We start from the raw sequence: 8,327 nt of genomic DNA, 5'->3' as shown, positions 1-8,327 counted from the left end.
ACCCATGACTAAGCCAGAAATTTCCTGGCTGTTCCCAGGGCCCTAGAAGAGGCATGACAAGTGAGAGACCCTGAATGTAAGGTTCGTGGTATGTGTGCCTTCGCTTAAAGGAGTCCTTTAACTCAGGACTTTACAAGAATGACACAGAATGAGTGAGTTATGCTCTTGAATGGAATCAGTTTGGAATCTCATTCTGTTAGTACTTTATAATTCCAGCTGGATTTTGCTGGAAATCTTTACAAAAGTAAGGCTCGTGGAAGGAACTACTGGTCGGAAAGTCTGTGGCTAATTTGATCCCCACTGTGTCCTCAGCACAGAACCTGCCACATCGTGGGCATTTACTGGATGTCTGTTTAAGGAATATATTTGTCCCTGAGAGGATATTTCTAGTTTCCTATGGGTCCTTGGCCTGTTTCTCCTCTTTGGAGTATTCCGTGCTGATCTTGTCCTGGGCTCGCCTGATCTAGGAGGATGTCACTGTATTATTCCATTTTCTTACACTATAAGGACTTACCCGAGACTGGGTAAATTATAAAGGAAAGAGGGTTAATGACCTCACAATTCCACATGGCTGGGGAGGCCTTACAGTCATGGCGAAGGTGAATGAGGAACAAAGTCACGTCTTACATGGTGGCAGTCAAGAGATGAGTAGGTGAACTCTGCTTTATAAAACCATCAGATCTTGTGATACTTCCTCACTATCATGAGAACAGCATGGGAAAAACCTGCCCCCGTGATTAAGTTACCTCCCATTGGGCCCTCCCATGACACGTGGGGATTATGGGAGCTGAGATTAGCGTGGGACGCAGCCAAATCATCTCGGTTGCTTCTGGCATAAGAAGGACCTTTCTCCTAACCTATTTTTCACAGGTAAGTTTAAATCTATAACTTCCATTCTTTTGCTTCCGTTCTCTTTCCAATATTTTGCTTTCACTGCTACATTGGGAGCCAGGTTCATTACTATATCAGGAGTTTGTTTTTGATGAACAGTAAGTGACTTTTCTTTCCCTTTTCTGTGCCATTTCTTTTTTAAATCCTAGATCCCTCCAGTCTGAGGGCTGAGTGATCCTATTTCCCTCCTGTTTGAGGGCTGAGTATCCACCTGGCTGTCTCTCAGTCCTGCTCATATTCTGATGATGGGGTTCATTTTGCTAAACCCCAGGTCCCGATGGCTGAATAAGTTACTTCCAGATTGACGTTCCAATGGAAATGGATTCCTTTACTGGGCAGACACATATGTGATGAGATGAAACCCTGAAGCAGTGTTCTTGGAGCTTTTCATTTTTGCCATCTCCCACACGACCTGGCCTTCTCCTTTTAGCACAAGCATCCAGACATCTCCAGATGAGGGTTTTCACAGCAATAGCTAAAGAGAAGGAAACCATATCTGCTTCTTTTTTTATGACTTCCAAACTAGGCTCTTACACATCATCTTTCCAGATAACAGAAGGAGAGGTGACACCTAGACGAAGGGCCCTGGGCAGGAGGGCAGAAAGAGGAGTGGGCAGAACAACACAGGCTTTCGCTGGGAGAGCCTGCAGTACGGGCCACATGGGGTCTTGGTGACAGACTGCCCTGTCTGAATGTGTGAGGAACTAGCGCCTTGACCCTGAGAAAAACCACACAAACTTCTCAACTTTGGTTTAAATTGTGGAATATAGCAAACACATACAGAAGAACACAGTGTGTCAGTGTAGAGCAAAATAAATACATCTAGAGGGAGCACCTGTGTGCGCATCACCCAGACAAGAGCTAAAACATTGGCATTGCCCCCGCAGCCCCCGGGCGTTCTCTCCCTGGTCACACCCCCTTCCCTATCTCCTAAAAGTAACCACATCCATAATTTTATGGCAAACAGTTCTTGTTTCTTTATAGTTTTACCGTGTGTGTGTGTGTGTGTGTGTGTGTGTGTGTGTGTGTGTGTGTGGACACAATGTAGTTTTGTTTGCCTGACTGAACACTGTATTAATGGAATCATGCTATCTGTGCACTTCAAGTCTTTTTTTTCACTCAGTATGGTTTGAAAATTCATCTGTTCTGTTGCATTTCACAGGATTTCATTAATTTTCATTGTTACATGGAAGTGCATTGTATGAATGTCTGACATCGTTAATTCATTCCACTGTTTATGGAAATTTTTGTTCTTAGTTTTTAAATTACAAACAATGTACCTATGAACACTCTTACGCAGGGTCTTGAGTATATACGCAAGAGTTTTTGTAAATTTTTTCCATTTAATTAATTTTTTTAAGTTCAGCTTTTTATTGAACATGTTATCAAAGAGGTTTAGTCAAGAAGACCAAAGCCCATGTCATCATCAGACTCCTCGGATTCTTCTGTCTTTGCTTTCACTTTCTCAGCTGGAGCAGCAGCAGTGGAGAGGCAGGACCTCCTGCGGGTGCAGCACCAGCTGCTGGGAGCACTGTAGATGAGGCTCCCGGTGTTGACGCTGGCCAGGGCCTTTGCAAACAAACCAGGCCAAAAAGGTTCAACATGATACCAGCTGCTTTAATGAGGGCATTGATCTTATCCTCCGTGACAGTCACCTCATCGTCGTGCGGAATGAGGGTCGAGTAGATGCAGGCGAGTCGGAGATGGATGCCACGTCACAGGAAGGCATGCGGCTGGTCCTGCCAGATGCATTGCTAGACGCCGGATGAAGTGAGGACCTCACCCTAACAAGGCCTTAGCTTCTTCGGAAGGACTGCGCACCTTGATGGCAGCTGAGGAAAGGCAAGAATGTTTTTTTAGAGTATACATCCAGGAATGGAATTGCAGGGTCTTATACAAGATGTGTGTTTTCAGCTGTCGTTGATAATGCCCAATTGTTTTCCAAAAGCAGTGTGTAAGTGCACCTCTTGCTGCATGCCCTAATACTTGTTCTTGTCAGCCTTTTTTTTTTTTCCAATTTAATGAGAATACAGTATGTCATCATGGGTGTAAAATCTTGATGATGAGTAAGATCGAAAACCTCTACATTTGTGTTTTTCCTCCTCGGTAATATCTGTCACAGTCTTTGCCCATTTTTTTTTTTTTAACTAGTTGACATGGTTAGGCTTTGTGTCCTCACCCAGTCTCATTTTGAATTATAATCCCTATACTCCCCACATGCAAGGGAGAGACTAGGTGGAGGTAATTGATTCATGGTGGCAGTTTCCCCCATGCTGTTCTCTTGGTAGTAAGTTTTCACAAGATCTGATTTTTTTTTTTTTTTTTTTTAGATGGAGTCTTGCTCTGTCGCCAGGCTGGAGTACAGTGGTGCAATCTCTGCTCACTGCAACCTCTGCTCCTAGGATTACAGGAGTGAGCCACTGCGCCCGGCCTAGCTGATGTTTTTATAAGGGGCTTCCCCCTTCACTCGGCACTTCCCCTTCCTGCCACCTTGTGAAGAAGGTGCCTTACTTCCCCTTCACCTTCCGTCATGATTGTAAGTTTCATGAGGTGTCCGCGGCCATGCTGAACTGTGAGTCAATTAAACCTCTTTCCTTTATAAATTACTCCGTCACAGGCAGTTCTTTATAGCAGTATGAAAATGGACCAATACACTTTCTTGGCTATCTTACTGATATGAAGTTCTTTTCTTTTAAATATTTTGAATAAAAGCCCTTTGTTGGTTATATATGCTGCAATTCTCTCGTATTTCTTGGCTTATATTTTCCATTTTTTTTTTTTTTTGACACAATCTCACTCTGTTGCCCAGGCTGGAGCGCAGTGGCATGATCATGGTATACTGCAGCCCCAACCTCCTCAGACTCAGGTGATCCTCCCATCTCAGCCTCCAGGTAGCTGGGACTATGGGTGAGCCCTGTAGCCACCATGACCAGCTATTTATTTTGTATTTTTTATGGAGACATGGTTTCACCATGCTGCCCAGGCAGGGTATTTTCCTATTAATGATGCCTTTTGAACTGAAGTGTTTTAATATTTTCATATTTATCTTTTTTATTACAGATAATGCTTTTTAAAATCTCATTGAGAAATCATTCCCTACCCAGAAGCTATAAAGACATTCACCCATTTCATTTTTATTTATGTAGCCTTCTTAACACATTAATTCTTTTATCTTAGTACAATTTTATTCCCCTGTGCTTTGGCTTTCATTGTTGCTGTTGTGAGGTCAGGTGCTAATTTTGTTTTCTCTCTTTTGAAGTGATCTCTTTTATTTTTGGTTCACCTACTACAACATTTTAGCTGTATGCATCTATGAACATTTTCAAACACTAAAAACAGTTAAAAGAACAGAAAAGTGAACATGACAACACTTGTCTCAAGGTTTAACCATTGGTAACAGTTTTTCCTGACTGTGTTTAAGACCTCTTTTTCTTTGATGTTCTCTAGTTTTATTATCACGTATTTTGTTATTTATTTCCTTTAGCTTTCCTGCTCGGGATTCATTGGAATTCTGGAATCTTCTGGATTGGTATCTTTAATCAATTCTGGAAAACCAATATCAATTTTTTGTTTTTTGAAATGGAATCTTGCTCTGTGGCCCAGGCTGGAGTGCACTGGCATGATCTCAGCTCACTGCAACCCCTGCCTCCTGGGTTCAAGCAATTCTCATGCCCCAGCCTCCCGAGTAGTCAGGATTACAAGCATCCACCACCACACCCAGCTAATTTTTGCATTTTCTGTAGAGGCAGGGTTTCGTCATGTTGGCCAGGATGGTTTTGATTGAACTCCTAAGCTCATGTGCTCCGCCCACTCTGGTCTCCCAAAGTGCTAGGATTGCAGGCATGAGCCACTGTGTCTTGCCCCAATTAGTTTTCTATTACTGAATAACAAACTACCCCTAAACCTAGTGGCTTAAAACACTCATCTATTTTGCACACAGGTCTGCAGTGTGGATAGATGCCTGAGAGGACAGTGTGCCTCTGCTCCAGGTGGTGTCATCAGAGGCAGCTCAGGAAAGAACAGCTAGGATGGCTAAGGGCCAGCAAACAGATGCTAATGTTGGGTGGTTTTCTCTGCCTGTTTTCTAAGAATGGAAGTTCAGAAGTTCAAAGATTCCTTTTTATTTTGTACTGTCTCTTTCTTTCAGTCCAAACTGATGAAATTCCTTTAAAACTTTGTGGACTTCTTATGAATCAATTGATAAATTCACTCTCTTAGACAAAAGCCATACCCACAGATTTCATAAAGATCATCTTTTCTCTACTTTGACCTCCTTGTGAAATTTGCAGAAGCCCAATTGTTTAACAGAGAAGGCTGGTAAGGCACAGTATGAAGACCCTTAAAAGGGCCTTTGATGTGTTTGAAAGGGTCTATGGGGAATCAACTTAAATCAACTGAGATTTTAACAGAGATTTTGGAGTCAAATCCTTTGCTTCAATTTTAGACCATGTTCTTGTGACAGTGCTCTGGATTTGATCTGAAAATCATTCTTAATTAGAGAATCATTTATATCACTTATAATAGAAAGAGACTGGAATGAGAAACATTTTTATTTTCAAACATAGTAAGTCCTGCCCCCCTGATTTTTTTAAACTTGACTTTATTTTTTAGAGCAGTTTTTTATTCAGAGCAAAATTAAATGGAAAATATAGAGAGTTCCCACATACTCCTCACTGACCACATATACACAACCTTCCCACCATCAACATTCCAGTGAGTGTGGTGCATTCTACAGTTAATGAACCAACATGGACACATTATCAACCAAAGCTCATGTTTGACATTCGGGTTCACTCTCTGTGTTATACATTCTGTGGGTTTTAAGTGTAGAATAACTTCCATTCACCATTACAGTACCAGAGAAAATTTCTCACTCCTTCCCTAATGGAATTCCAGTCTGAATATGTTAGTTCCTCTCCCCCTCTTTGTCATGTCTTTTAGCCTTTCCTTCTTTATTTCTACTCTGCACTCTAGATCATTTCTTGATATTCCAATTTACCTATTTTCCATTTGATTTAATCTTCATTTAAACCCACCTATTCAGGTTGTGTGTGTGTGTATGTGTGTGTGTGTGTGTGTTTGTATTTTGAGACAGGGTCTCAGCTCACTGCAACATCCACCTCCTGGGTTCAAGCAATTCTCTTGCCTCAACCTTCCTGGTAGCTGGGACTATGCCTGGCTAATTTTCTTTTCTTTTTCTTTTTCTTTCTATTTATTTATTTATTTTGATTGCAATAACGCAATCCTGGCTCACTGCAACCTCTGCCTCCCAGGTTCAGGAGATTCTGAATTGCTGGATTTGCAAATGTGAGCCACCACGCCCAGCTAATTTTTGTGTTTTTAGTAGAGATGGTGTTTCAGCATGTTGGCCAGGCTGGTCTTGAACTCCTGACCTCAAGTGATCCACCCTCCTTGGCTTCTCAAAGGGTTGGGATTACAGGTGTGAGCCACTGCACCGGGCCCACCTACTCAGTTTTTAACTTCAATTTTAACTCACTTCTTTCAAAAATTTGTTTGACTTTTTTTCAGTGGTTAGCCCTGCTAAGGCAAGACCTCAAAAAATTAGTTTAAAAACTCTGAGGTGTTCATCTCCATGGAAATCTTTAGTAAAAGGCAAAAGATTTATATGATCTGAAGAAAAACTAGAGCATTGTTTTACTTTCATTACAGTATAACTTGCAGGCAATAAAATGCATATATTTTAAGTGAACAATTTGGTCAGTTTTGACAAATACATACACATCTGTAACCGTCGTCCCAATTAAAATATAGAGTACAACTGACCCCTGAACAACATGGGGGTCAGAGGTGCCAACCCCTCAATGAGGTTGAAAACCCATATGTAACTTTGTCTTCTCCCAAACTTACATGCTAGTAGCCTACTGTTGACCAGAAGCCTTACCAATAGCATAAACAATTAACACAAATTTTGCATGTTGTATGTATTATATACTGTAATCTAACATTAAAGTAAGCTAGAGAAAGGAAAATGTTATTAAGAAAACCATAAGGAAGAGGAAGTATATTTACTATCATTCATTGGAAGTGGATCATCACAAAAATCTTCATCATTGTCTTCATCTTGAGTAGGCTGAAGAGGAAGAGGAAGAGGAAGAGGAAGGGATGATCTTGCTGTTTAGGGTTGGCAGAGGCAGAAAAAATCTGTGTATAAGTGGACCCACACAGTTGAAGGGTCAACTGTATATCCATATATGAGATGGAGTATCCATCTATACTTCATCTACTCTATAAATGTATATGTAATGGGCATACACATGTCTATGGCCATTTACTTATATAGAGTACATCCTGTTTTATATGGAGTATAAAACCTACAATGTATATCCATCCTTTATTTCTATTTGTAGTCAGTACCAGCCAGGGCACCCTCTCACTCTCTCCCCAAGTCACCATGGATCTGGTTTCTATCAGTATATATTGGTTTTGTCTGCTCTAGAACTTCAGACACATATCATACAGTATACACTCTTCTGTGTCTGGCTTCTCAGCATAATAATTTCAAGATTTACTCATGTTGTTTTAAGTATCATTGGTTGTTCTTTTGATTGTCTGAATATAACACAATTTGTTTATCCACTTACTTACTGGTAGACATTCATGAGCTTTTCCCACAGGTTTTAATTATTATGGATAAAGCTACTGTGAATATAGCACACAAATATTTTCTGGGGATGTGTGTTTTTACTCTTTTTTTTTTTTTTTTAATTTTTTTGAGATGGAGATGGCATCTTGCTCTGTTGCCCAGGCTGGAGTGCAGTCACGCGATCTTGGCTCACTGCAACTTCTACCTCCTGGGTTCAAGAGATTTTCCTGCCTCAGCTTCCCGAATAACTGGGACTATAGGCACGCACACCACGTCTAGCTAATTTTTGTATTTTTAGTAGAGACTGGATTTCACCATGTTGGCCAGGATGGTCTCGATCTCTTGACCTTGTGATCCGCCCGCCTGACCTTGTGATCCGCCCGCCTTGGCCTCCCAAAGTGGTGGGATTATAGGCGTAAGCCACCATGTCCAACCTGTGTTTTAATTCTTTCTGGGTAATTACTTAGGAGTGGAATTGAGGAGTGATAAGGAAAGTTTATGTTAAATTGTATAAAGCCAAACTACTTTTCAAAGTGTTTGTCCCATTTTACACTCTCACCAGCAATATATAGAAATCTGTTACTTCACATCCTTGCCAACGCTTGGTATTGTAAGTCTTTTTAAAAACTTTTTACCATTCCACTTGGTCTGTAGTAGTATTTCATTTTAATTTTAATTTACATTTCCCCATGACTAAAGATGTTGAACATCTTTTTAAGTGTTCATTGGCCATTCACATAACTTCTTTTTAAAGCATCTGTTAAATCTTTTGCCAGTTTTAAAATTCGGTTGGTTGTCTTCTTATTGAGTTGTAAACTTTTTCATATAGGCT

General features: G+C 40.8%; 1 non-coding gene and 1 pseudogene across 1 annotated transcript; both read right to left on the bottom strand.

Annotated features, from left to right (window-relative positions):
• Nucleotides 1-2,249: 2,249 nt before the first annotated feature.
• Nucleotides 2,250-2,594, bottom strand: LOC108301523 (annotated as a pseudogene).
• A 3,831-nt stretch (nt 2,595-6,425) lies between these two features.
• LOC119471032 lies at nt 6,426-6,542 on the bottom strand. Its single transcript, XR_005200023.1, has one exon. It is a non-coding gene; the product is annotated as a U5 spliceosomal RNA (small nuclear RNA).
• Nucleotides 6,543-8,327: the final 1,785 nt, after the last annotated feature.

This window comes from Cebus imitator, unplaced genomic scaffold (genome assembly GCF_001604975.1).
Source record: "Cebus imitator isolate Cc_AM_T3 unplaced genomic scaffold, Cebus_imitator-1.0 Scaffold1, whole genome shotgun sequence".
In the NCBI taxonomy this organism is placed as follows: domain Eukaryota; kingdom Metazoa; phylum Chordata; class Mammalia; order Primates; family Cebidae; genus Cebus; species Cebus imitator.
Note: the sequence above shows the minus strand (reverse complement) of the source record. Positions and strands in the feature narration are given on the sequence as shown.